Source organism: Enoplosus armatus, chromosome 23, assembly GCF_043641665.1.
Source record: "Enoplosus armatus isolate fEnoArm2 chromosome 23, fEnoArm2.hap1, whole genome shotgun sequence".
NCBI lineage: Eukaryota > Metazoa > Chordata > Actinopteri > Centrarchiformes > Enoplosidae > Enoplosus > Enoplosus armatus.
In genome coordinates this window covers 12,131,350-12,144,605 of record NC_092202.1, presented here as the reverse complement: position 1 = coordinate 12,144,605, position 13,256 = coordinate 12,131,350, and positions in this window count along the sequence as shown.

The window sequence follows — 13,256 nt, the reverse complement described above, 5'->3', positions numbered from 1 at the left end:
TGGACACGGGGAGACAATTGTAAGTCTAGTAAACTCAAGAGCAGAAACACTGTGCATCTATATGAAAACAGGAGGTTATATTGGTGTGGTTTTAAGGGGATGGTTTGATCGTATTATATAATTGCTAATACAGTGTAATGGGCCACACAACTCTCAACTTTACATGAATAGGGCCGACAAGTTTCGACACTGCAGCGGGTTCTTATTTCTGCCTGGCTGACAGCTGTTTTTGTCCGTTTCCCCCACATTCACAGTGAAACTGGTGTCGGTGATGTCATGTTTTTTTACGGTAAGGAAGGAATAGTTTACGGGAAGGTAGGTCTTGGGAGTTGGTGATGTCGCAATCGCATCGTGTTGATCTGGGTTACGCGTTTTTAAACGCACGGAAAGCGACGGATCGTGCCCGTGGGCGTGCTGCACAGCGCGTGGCCGTGCTATGTGGCAGGTTTAGGGGCTGAATAGCGGCTTGTTGAATGAAATGTGGGCTCGCGGGTGTCGGAGGAAGGAGTGTCGCATTTTGTTTCTGAAATGTCATGTGGTGAAGTTGTGGCGGGTTCTCTACTATTTCCAGGAAGAGCGTTTGAATTTTCTTCCCTTCGTTTTTTTTTCTGTCTCCACCCCTCTGCTCGCTGATCCTGGAGCACTTCGGGGGCTGTGCCACTAGGTGGCGACCCAGGACAGTGAATTGGTCGGACTACGTATGCTCAGGACTTTGCAGTACTTCAGCGGCGTGGCTGTTGAACCAAGGTCATCCAGATAGTAACAGGTCTCTCTATCTCATGTGTCACACTTTGCTTTTAGAGTCATTAGAAAGTGACAAAAACAAGTCCACTTAAATGTCAGTATGAATAATAAGTCGTAAGTCGATAATAAGTCGATGGATCCCTCTCCCACAATGCATTGCAACTCGAGGAGGTAGTCACACAGCTGCAAAAAATAAAACTAATTAGACAGTGGCCGGACAGCGCCGGGAGGGCAGAACAAAACAACAATACATTTTTGGATAAATATATATTTTATTTTTGTCAGTCATTTCCCGAGGTTTACATCTTTCCAAAGTCGCAGTTTGAAGTCCTTCTGTTTAGACAAAACGGTAAAGTGGTAATATTTATTTCTTGCACTAAAACTGTGAAGTCAGTATGACAGCAAACATTTTACTGTACACAGCTGAAGATATAATACGGGTCTGAATACAGTTGAGTTCACGTTTGGACGTATTTGAAAGTCTGCTGCCAACATATTTCCAGGCGTGATGCTGAACAATTGTGTTTATACATACGTGGCCCGTGTTGCAGCTTAAAGTAATATATATAAGTAGTACTTGAGTAATTATTAAGGTTACACTGGCTGTGTTTAAATGCAACAACAGCAATGCCTCTGCGGCCAAAGCGGCTCTGGAACAATATTCCATCACTAGTTCCCCACTATTTGATATCTACAATAATTGTGGCCTTTTCCTGTTTCAAAATAGTTTCCTGTCACACCACTATGAAATGCAGCCGACACAGTTACAGTATAGTATGAACATGTCACATTTGACAGTGGCACTTATCCTGCTGTGGCGTCAGGAAAATGCAACAAGGAAAAGCACTGTTTGTCCACATGAAAGTAAATAGTATTACTTAAGAGCACCTACGCAACACACCTCTTGACAGTACATACATACATTGATCACCTCACTTGTAAGGTTTGCTGGCATTCTGTGAGCAATTTTCTGATTTCTTTTCCCTGTCCCACCTCAGTTGTATACTGGCCAGCTGTTACTTGCCTGCTACTCTTTATCTACATCTCCTCATCTGTATGATACATTTATTTGAGGAGGGAAATCAATGAGGTAATAACCCTTTTACCTAGATTGACATCATCTATGTACTTCATGACAGGAGTAATTACATGCCAATATTGAAGCAGTGTATCCAGTACTAACCTGATTTTCTATCACCACGCATATGCACTAGTTGACAAAGCTATATTAACTATTATAACAAATTGCAAGAGTGTGTGTTTTCCCCTAGATGGCGACACACTTGCAGTCCAACCCTGGTCTGTGTATGTCCTTTGTGAACAGCTGCTGATTTCTCACAGTTCAGTGGTGAATATATATTGTTGTTCACTTGTCTAAATTTGACCAGTAGATAAAACATCAATTAAATTATTACCTAAATGGCCACATAGATGCACGTGGCAGACATACTGAGTTATTTTTCATGTAGATGAGTGTTATCAGATCTACTTGATTTGTGCTTCATTTGTTTTTATCCCTGATCAAAAAGGTTAATATATATCTTTCCCATTCGCAGAGAAGCAGTGAGGAACATGGCCGAGCATTGTTGTGCTATGTTTGAAGAACCGCCAGCGCCGGACTAAGTGAGGTGGGCAAGAACGGGCCAAGGTTGAATCACCAGCACAGCCTGTCAAGATGGACGGCACAGCCTGGGAAAACGCTGATGCCATTCCCAGTGATGGTAAGGTGGACATAGCCCACTAATATTTTAATGTGTGATTGTTTTATTTTAGAGCAAGGCTCTTACACAGCTTTCACAGTCATTCCCTGACATGGTCCTTGACTTTCTTCATTTTTAGGTTTGTTATTTAAGGTGGAAACAGGATGGGTTACTGTACCACTAACTTTTCACCATGGCGTTGCCTTTACTGAATGTTACAACTCTCTACTGTAATATGCATTACATTGGACCCGGTATTTAATTCACGGCATTTCACTCAGAAATGCAGTTGATTTTTTTGAATAAAATTGCATGTATTCTATCACAGTGTCATCATCATAATTCAGTAACATTTAAAGGTACTAACCCACAACTGACTTGCAGCCCAAAACTGATCCATATCAGACCCATTGTTTACATACTGCCTTTCCTGCAGGGGAGCCATCTGCATATTGCAGCAAGCACCCACCTGCCCAGGTAAGACATTTGACCTCTTACCCAGACTTTGACCTTTTAGTCAGTATGTCATTCCTGGTTTGTCTGAGCTTCTTTCAGAGCTATGAAATGTTTGACTAGCTCCGCATGGAGTCTCTGATACTGTGTAGTGCAATCTGCAGTTTAGAAGCTTTTCACTGAGGCACATCAAATTACTGTAGAAGCTCCCCGTCTCTATTTCCATCTCAGCTTTCCTTACTGTTTCAGCAAAGAAGGGGATGCAAATCCACTTCGACTGTTACCATTAGAATGGAAATTCCAATGATTTTGCACCGTGTTAGACTATTGTTTTTACCCGTTCTGTCTGTAATACTGGCTAGTAGTTTTGTTTGGACTACAGAGACTACCTCTGTGATACAGTATGTTCATGGATTGAACCAGAGTCATTGTGACTGATGATTTCTTGTGAGGCCTGAAAGAAACGTAGAACATTCAAAGTTTTCTTGTATTTTCTGTTTGTGCTGGCCTGCTGTATGCTTTCTCGAACATTATATGTCACAAATCAGTTTGATTCCAGCTGCTACTCTGCTTTCATGCAACCTGTTGAATTAGTGTTGTCCCATACTATAAAGGCTCTGCGGTGTTGGATTAAATTCATGACTTATTGACGATTGTGGTTTTAAATGTTCAAAATGTACCTCTGTTTTTTTGAGGTTTTTGTTTTTTTCTCTTTCTCTGTTTCAGTAGAGGAGTTGCCATTTTCACCACAGCTACCAAATTGATTGGGACTGGGGCCAGACACAAGCGCACACACACACACACACACACACACACACACGCTTCAATTGAGCTGTACACATTCAACACCCTTACTTAGGTGTATACACACCTAACCTAACACCAGCTCTGTTTCATTTTCACACACGCGGTCCTCAAACACTCTCTAACACACATCTCAGACACCCCCGCACCATTCTCACTCACTGTTTTGATCTCCCTCTTAGGGACAAAGACACACACACTCTGTCTCTAATGCCGGCGTCTCCCAGGACCCTGCCGGGTCTCACACACCTGGGGTTTTCCATCACTTAGCCTGCTCAGCTTTATTACATACATTTACAGCTGGCCATGAATCAGAGCCACTATACACATAAATGCACATGCACATATACACACAAGACCAAGTAGACGGACACACACACACACATACGTATAAAGCACAGTTTGACTGCACGATTTTCTTTAAGAAGGGATGTTGCTGAGCAGAAAGAAGGAGGGAGAGTGGAGGGATTGTTGGAAAAAGACTAAGAGGCTGTAAAAAGAATGTACATTACACTTACCGTTACATTACAGTCTTCACTTCTGTTACAAATCTCTACAACCTTTTGTCCAATACTACACTATATATACTACAATACTATGTAGTTTAAAATTTGTAGTTTATATTCCATCCATTGATTATGCGTTTTTTCTATGGGGATATTAAAAAGTCAGTGAGATTTGTGAATGAAACTGTAGTGTCTCACCCACTGTTGGTGCCTGTCTCTTACACAAACAGCTTGTGGAGGTCATACCTTATCTGTATGACCTCCATGTTGAATGACTGAATGTCTTGATATGTTTGAGAGAGAAAGAGTGTGTTACTGTACATTTTCTGGTAAAACAAACTGTGAGCATTGGCATCAATCAGCGTGTCTCTGAGACACACACATGTGCACACTCTCCCCCCTTGGACATGGTACTTGTGTCACCTTCCCTTTGGGTTCAACTGTCGTAGTGTATCTCATCTATCAGTACAGCTTGTAGCTTTTTTTATACACTGCTGCAGATATAAATGCTAGCCATATGCCACAAGGCTAGTACTGTATCCTGTTGAGTAAGATATGTTGCTTATTATGTACCTTAAATGTTGTAGGTTGGAGTCCGATTCACAGCCTTTATGTGAGGCATTCCCTTTAGTGTTGTTACGATGCCAGAGCGTTGACTTTAATACTAATAATAAATCTAAAGCTATGATGATGTCACCCTACTTGACTTGCAGAGCTTGGCAGCACCCTTTACACCAGGGTTTTGATGTTGGCTGCTTGTAAGTGAAATAATTCCATATGCTGCACCTGGGACCAGTTTTGTCAGATGATTTATTCGGACAGGGATCTAGTTTAAGACATGGTAGATGAGTGGCATATGTTCAGCTGCACAGTTTTGCTTTGCAGAGCAGTAGGAGTCCATAGACTACAGTAAGGATACTGTCCCGCAGATGTTGATAGAAGGAGTGAACCACAAATTTAATATAAAAACGGGACGGCCTTGACAGATAAAAACTGGTGATTTTCAAAAAATTTTTTGTAGTTAATAGTAAACATTCCAGTTATTTAAGCTTTGAATATATGAGTTGCACTTTACTGGTCCCACACACTGTCCAGTTTGCATTATGCCCTCTTTCATACAAGCAGGTGACAGTTTGTGAGTGTTCAGTGCAGGGCGTCAGACAAGACATTAGGATTTGGCATCTGTTTTTCCCATCTCCTTTGTCTACTACATCCTCCTCCTCCTTCTTTCTTCTGAATGCTCCAATCCATGTTACATCCACGTGTGCCACACACCCTGTGGAGGCAGCACAGGAAAGGGTTTATGCTTTCAGAACATTCAGAGGTGTTAAATAAATAACAGTTAAATAAATACGAATTTTCATGTAATTCTAAATTCTGTCGGTCACAGCAGTAATAAAGAAGTGTGGATGTTACATCAGTTATCATAATACTTCCCCTCTTTCCTTCATTCTCTCGGTCTCCCTCTATCTGCTGCCTCATGGTGAATAAAAAGTGTGAAATCATCTGAGACCCTTAGAATGACGGGCATAGGATGAAAAGAAAGAAAAATGCTTTTGGTTCAAAGGAGAACAGATTTGAGCAAGATGTAGAGAGCGATTCAGGAAGAGAGTTGGTGAGAGCTGACTCAGGATGCCGGGGGGGGGGGGGTGATGGCAGGAAGCAGTGGGTGAGGAGGAGGACAGGAAAGAGAAGGTGGGGGAGGCTCCTCTTCATCGTGCTCCTCCTCTGTCATAATCAGCGGTGTCATCGAGGGAGGAGTGGCGTAGGGAGGGAAGGAGGAGAGGTGGAGCTGACATCATCCACCTCCTGGAGGTTTGTGAGGGCGTATTACCACATTCTCCCTATAAAAGCTTTTAACAGTCACATTTATGCAATCAAAGGGCTTTTAATGCATTTAAACAACAGCTGGCAGGGGGAAAAAATCTCATTCAAGAAATGCTGAGTCCATGTAAAGAAACCTGGCACTGAATATAAGAACAGAAAGGCAGGGATGGAAGAACAAACAGAGCTCACGACAAGAGGAATGGAAAGATGTAATGAAAGAAAGAAGTGTGGAGAGAGAGCTCCTCTGCCTATCTGGTTATATAACTTTCCTGCGAAGGAGGGCATTGGGTTTGTGTGTGTGCGTGCTTGTTCTCATGTAAACTCTCTTTGTAGGCTCTGTGTGTGTGTGTGTGTGTCTGTGTCTGTGTCTGTGTGTGTGTGTGTGTGTGTACGGGTGACAGAGTTTGTAAAAAGGAAGATACCCAACATGCCTCCTGTCCTCTGCTGTGCTTGTTGTTTGGCCTGCGTTACCCAGCTGTCACAGGCCTCTCTTGGTATGCCTTGTATTTATGTGTTTGCAACGTGTGTGTGTGTGTGTGTGTGTGTGTGTGTGTGTGTGTGTGTGTGTCTGTGTTGGCACATCCACCAATGTGTGTAACTGTGTTTTAATAGTGTAGCTATGTATATACTCTGACATCTGTTACTATGAAGTGTTTCAGTGCTGATGTGTGCACCTGCGTCTTAAGGCCCCACGGTGGTTTTGGAGGCAGTTAGGGGTGGTTAGATGGTGTAAGATTAGTGCGAGGTGGAGGGAATGAGGAGTGTGGGGATGTGGAAGGGGTGCATTGATATAAAAAACAATGGAGGGCAGGCAGTTGTCTTATTTAAATGTCATACAACAACTATGACCCCAAACAACCTTATTAAACAATAATGTTATGAATTGGGAGAGCTGTGATATTAGAAGGAAAACAAAAGTAATAGAATAGTAATACTGTTCCCACAGAAGTCATATCACGTTCCAGACAGTCAGTGTTCTGTAATTGTAGAAATGCATCCAAAAATTATTTTCCTGACACATACATTAGCACCTTTTATACAGCCTTATTCTGCCTTGCTGTCGTTGTATACAACGTACAAACATAGAATTGGGGGACATTGTTGTTCCGCTGTTTTGCCGGCAGCAGAGGTAGTAACTAAGTCAAATGGACGGCTGCGTAAAATGAGGGAGCCGGCAGGGCGGGACAGGGGTGTGACGTTTTTATGACGTGTTATGTGTGCGACCCACCACCAGTGGATTTAAAAGCAGCTAGCAGCAGTTAGCAGCTAACCTACAGAAAATGTCTGTGAATTGAGGAGACAACGACGTCCGGGAGCTCCTTACCCTTCAGGCAGGGCACGAGATCCACCTAACACGGCGCATATGTTACAAGTCACACTAGATGCCATCGCTGTTGTTACATGTCACGCCTTTTTTGCTTCCAGAGTGCCGGCATGCTATCTAAAATCACACACTGGGGCAGCATTATGCTGCCGTTGTTTGGTTCAGTTTAAAAAAGCAAAGCCGGTATAATGACGAGTCTTCTTTATGGCAGTATTGCAGAACGTCAGCTGATCTTTTGTGTGTGTGTGTCCCTGGTTGGCTCTAGTTGGCCTTTATTATTTTCTTCTTCTTTTCTAAGTCAAAGACCAAGAAAATAAACTGTTATAGTGCTAGCTTCGTGGTAAAGTTTTTCATTTTATATTCTGAGCATATCAGGAAACAATCAGATTCATAGTGGAGCAAAAATGGTTGGCTTTGTAATCCAAAGAACATTGCAGAGAGAAAAACAAGACAAATACAAACTACTGACTCATAATTTCTTCTCAGACACGCACAAGCAAACATGCATGTCAGTGGCCAGATGGAGGCTAGTTGTAGTCCTTGCAGAGTGTGTTCAAATTCATCTTCTAACTGAAGACGTGAGGTGACTTCAGGCAATGCAGCCGTCTGTCTTGTTGGAACTGGTTCTTTGAAGTTGGCTTGGTGTGTGAGAGACCTAAAACCCATAATACCTGATCCCTTTTTAAAGCAGGGTTTGTTATTAACACCAAACAACTTCCAGCGACTTCCACATGATGTAGAGAAGCATACATGTAAAGTTGATGACGTCTCACCTATAGTACATGTTCATAAAAGTACATCTTGAAACTTGGTTTTGAGTTTACCTATTGACTTCCACAATGTGCAGTGTGCTGGCTAATCTAGTGGAGTAATTCACAAACCATCACCCACAGTGATCATCTTTAATAGGTCTCAAATATCGCTTGATCAGTCGTATTGTCTCGTAGACAAACCAGTTTTCCCAGCTTTTTCAGAGATTTGCCTTAGTCAAGAAAAATACTAAGCTGTAAGTGCACACGCATTTGTCTGTCACTGTAAGCATGTCACCACCTTCAGCCTACATGTTGTGTTATGGGTTGAAAATGTAGGCGCAGTTGTTCCTGCGTTGAAGCTGAGAGGGCACAAGACGTAAACACTGTCTGCCTAAAAAAAAGAGATGTGGCTAAAACGCTTACACAGGCTTTGGTAGATAGTGGATGTGCATGTCCCAAACTAAATCCCTTTCTTGAACAAATCCACTGCCAACCCCCCCCCCTTCAAAGGGGAAACAAAAAAAATCACTGCAGCTATAAGCTGTCTCTCACCCTCAGACCCTCCCTTCCCATCATTGCTCCCCATCTTTCTACCCCAGCTCCTGTTCTGGCTTTCTGATTCTCAGGTTTCTCCCCACCCCCCCCCCAGCCCTCTACACCCTCGTGGCCCCCCTTTGACCCCCTGTTACCCCCCATCCACCCCCACTCCCCAGGGCAAGCCCACAGCTCCCAGCCCCTTTGTGCCTTCCTCCCCCTCCCTCCTCCTCCCCCTCTACCTCCCCCTGCCTTTGTGTGTGTGAGAGGCCAGCAAAGGGAGAGAGGAGAGGGAGGCTACAGAGGAGGAGAGAGTGAGAGACAGCAGCTAGAAGAGAGGGATCTTATAGATCACATGTGAAACTAGAGCCTGTAGCCTTTTATTTTTACATGAACTTGCTTGACTTGTGGCTATGCACATCGAGTGAAGGCTATGCATTCACCTGGCTGAAGTCGTGTCAATGTCCTTTTCTCCCTGTTTCATAGTCATCTGAACAGTAATGTAATAGTTTTCTCATCAGCTCCAGTAATTTGAATTGATTGGCCTCACAATGATGTATACTGTACTATGAATCAACCAATGGCCTTCAAAAGGACTACAAGTAAAGTGGTAAACTTTAATTTTACATATACGTCAATTTCAATTATATCAGAGGTATTTGTTCTGTCCTGTCGAGGACTACAAAACCAGAGAAAAATGGACACAATGTTGGAATGATTGTGAAATGAGAATGCAATTTTTACACAGGCAAATGAGCAGGTGAGGACCAAACAGACCAATACTACATACTTTAGATGCTTTAGGATTATTTTGAAGCAGACACACATAAGGCTGTATCATACACACATATTTTCCACATTTGCAGATGGTGTGTACATAGCACTGACATGTCATGTTTAACTTTAAATGCGTGCATTCACGTGGTATTTTGCAAACATAGAGCACGTGCAAAGACAAAATGGTCTTACTGTGTCCTGTGTAAAGCAAACACACACTGTACACACACAGAGCTGATTGGCTGTAGTGAACCTATGGACAAGCTGTAGTTGAGGGAATATATATCCAGTGTATTTATGTATGTCCAAGGAGGATTCAATAGGGGGCAATATAGAGCAGTACAGACACAGATACAGTATACTGATCCTGTATACTAGGGACACAGACAGTAGGTTTATATGTTAATGGCATAATTGGACATTTGACAGCAGTGTAGTCAGTTCATCGCATGCATGACATATTATGGGAACAACTTGTGTATGTCTGTCCATATGTATTTCTAACTAGAATCTTACATACCTGAAAGTTCTAATATCCGTTTTATAATACCATTTATTTGTCTTATAAGGATGCCATCAAATATTTTGAATAAAGGAGTATAAAAGGAATATTTTGGCCAATTTTAAATGTGTCTTTGCGCGGTCTTCATTCACAAACAGCCCATTTGTTTACATGACCATACTGTGTTAGAATACCTATTTTTAAAAAGCATTGTGGGAAAAGGAGGAGGTTATTTCTGCTGGAGCAACTGCTGTTGATGTGATGTTCCAGCTCTCTGTAGACTTGCTTAATTTTTTAGATTCTATTGTAGGGCTGTAAAAATACCTGAGGTCATATCCGTATATTAACATATTCTGAACTGATGAACGCAATGTCACACTTTGGCACAGGTCATTGAGTTCAGACAGTGGAAATAGGCCATTGTGTGGCTAAGAGGGTTTTAAGGTTTGTGTATCCACAGTTAACTAAACAAGGTGGCCAGACAGTGAACGCGTCATTCACCTACTGACCTACCTAAATATCTACCAGAGCTGCCAGCAGCTGCACACACAAATAGTGATTTGTAAGCTCATGTGGGACATGTCTGTGTGTTTGGGTGGAACGGAGCAAGAGAGAGATAGAAGCTGGTGTGTGAATGTACAGATGTGTTAATAAGCTTGTCTCAGTATGTGTACATGCATTTTGCATTTACTATCCAAAGACCCACAGCAGCACACATGCATTTTTAAAACCCAGGAAACAGAAAGGTAGGTCACGCTGGGTGCATTTGCATGTGTGTGCGCATCTTTATCTGTGTGTGTGTGTGTGTGTGTGTGTGTGTGTGTGTGTGTGTGTGTGTGTGTGTGTGTGTATATGTATGTGTGAAATCCACTTGCAGGGAGTGCATGCTCAGTAGGAGAGTATATTCCTGGAAAGCCAGCTGCCACTCCTGTTATCACAGCTAACTCGATTAGAGGAGCTTCTGCCGCCGAGCCCTCTGCTCTGAGAGCTGTAACATGCGCACACACATGCACACACATTGGAAGACCCCTACTCCAGATTTAATTGAATCAGCCAAAATAAAGTACATTGAATTTCCAACTAATGCAACATCATAACCATTGCACTTGTGCCAATAAAGCTCCAGTGGTCACATGTTATACTGATAATATGAAAGCTGCCTGAGACATATAGAAAACCAGAAAAGCTCAACCCAGCAATATACAAATGAATTATGTAAAAAAAAAAAAAAAAAGCAAGCTTGGCTAGCCACTTTGGCCATAAAAATACATAGGTTCATTATTCATATTTCAGAAACATTACACCATGAAAAGTATGACATCAGGTCTTTAGGAATGTCCGGTGTGTCGGCCTTTAAAGTCATTACACCCAATGTAGCCTGCGAGATGGCATCCTAATATGTACTTACAAACCGTTAATAGAAAACAGCACTTAGCTACTGTTGTACCAATTAACTGCAGCAAAGCAGACATGCCAGTTAGGCAGCCAGCCTTTCATGTGAGGTGCTGACCTTTCCCAGTGATCATGCTAATCATTGATCTCTTAGATAAATACAGGCTACCATAAGAACCCATTATTGTCCCTCCCAAAGCCTTCCTATGGATGGCAGTTGTAATTAGGCCCCGGGGTAATTGGCTGACTAATTGCTGTTGGTGGGATACATACATCGCCTATCGTCGAACCCAAGGGGAAGCTCTGCTATTACTTTTAATTACCTGCTGTTAAGTTTGACAACTGACCCTGAGTGCTGCTTGTGGAGCGGATGGTTGCGTTTCGTCTTGTGGGAAGGGAAGGGGATACTGGATATCACCCTCCAGTGTGGTCACTGCCACAGTGGCCCAGATGGATCGCTTCTGTAGTTCCAAACACACACACACACACACACACACACTGTGGGGTGAACAGACACACACTGGCTTTTTAGGCAGCAGACCCATTCATCATGTGTCTGTCTGTAGAGGAGCTGCTATTCATTGTCTCTCCTCCTGCTTATCCTCCAGGAGTCGGCCTGTGTCATACATCTCTCTACCTCTCTTGCTACACCTCTCTTTGTCTTTCTGCCTCCCCTCCACCTCTCTCCTCTTGTCTTTATATCTTTGATACTCTCCCTCCCTCTCTCGCACCCTTTATATATCTCGCCTCACTGAGAGAACAAAGAGTTACCTTGCCTGTGTCTGTCTGCCTGCGTGTGTGTTTTGAATTGTATGAAGTGCGTTGTTAAGGACTCATCCCAATAAGCTAGTTTCTGCAGTGACATAGAAATCACTTGAACAGTTATTAGTGTTTTATGTGTTGTAGAGGTCTAAGAAGCCAGGACAGACACCTGCTATGTAGCTGTAGCACTTCAGTTAATATCAACTCCTATAATGGCATCTCATCAACGAGGCCATGCAGTAGAAGTACAAGGAAGATTACATATACACAAAAAGACTACCAGAATGTTTGAACAAAAAGTGTTTTCAGCAAGCAACTTCTGATCACTTGAGCTACAGTTGAAGCTGTTGAAAGAATGTGAATTTATATCAATTTCTATCTTCTATTGTCACTTATTTATTTTCAGGGATTTATATATTTTACACGCACTCATCAAAGGCAGTCGTCATACCAGAACTTACTGTATGTGTGTCCTTGTAGCCGTGCTGTTTAGAAATTGTTAAAGAATAGTTATCCTATGCAAAGAGTAAAACGAGTTATTGAAAGGTTAGCAGGTCCTGGGAAGGCAAACTAACAGAACTTAAATAGAAAAACTACTTTAGACCCTTTTCAAGCATGACACCAACATGCCAGAGGATTTACAGAGTCAATGTACATGCGTGAAAGCAACTTCAGACTGATGCTTCCTCTTCCAACCTTCAGAGTGAATGTGAGTGAGGACTGTGAGGAGGGTTTACTTTTATTTGAGGATGCAGACTGACAGATGGAGGAACACACAGTGTGACAGTGTGTTTCTTGTCCTCATTATGAGTGATGGAGGGTACTGATCCAAGCATGGGTTGTCTGTGTTGAATGAACTCTTACTCCTGCTCTCCAGTGTTCTTCACTATCTGTAACACTTAGGCACATGTGATTACACATTCACAGTAGTGGAGAGGCAGCAGATGTGTTTGAGTTAGCTTGCCTACCATGTGAGTTGTGTTTATATCTGTGGTGCTTTCAGACTAGTTGTCTTGGCCTGAGCTCATCAGGGGTGGGTCAACTTTGTACTGTATGTACAGTATGGCGTGTGTGTGTGTGTATATACACTACATAGGCCACATCCAGGGCCAAGAGCAGGGTTGTGTTGCCATGGTGAAAATGAAATCCAAAATGCAGAGTTGCAAGGAAACCCCTGAT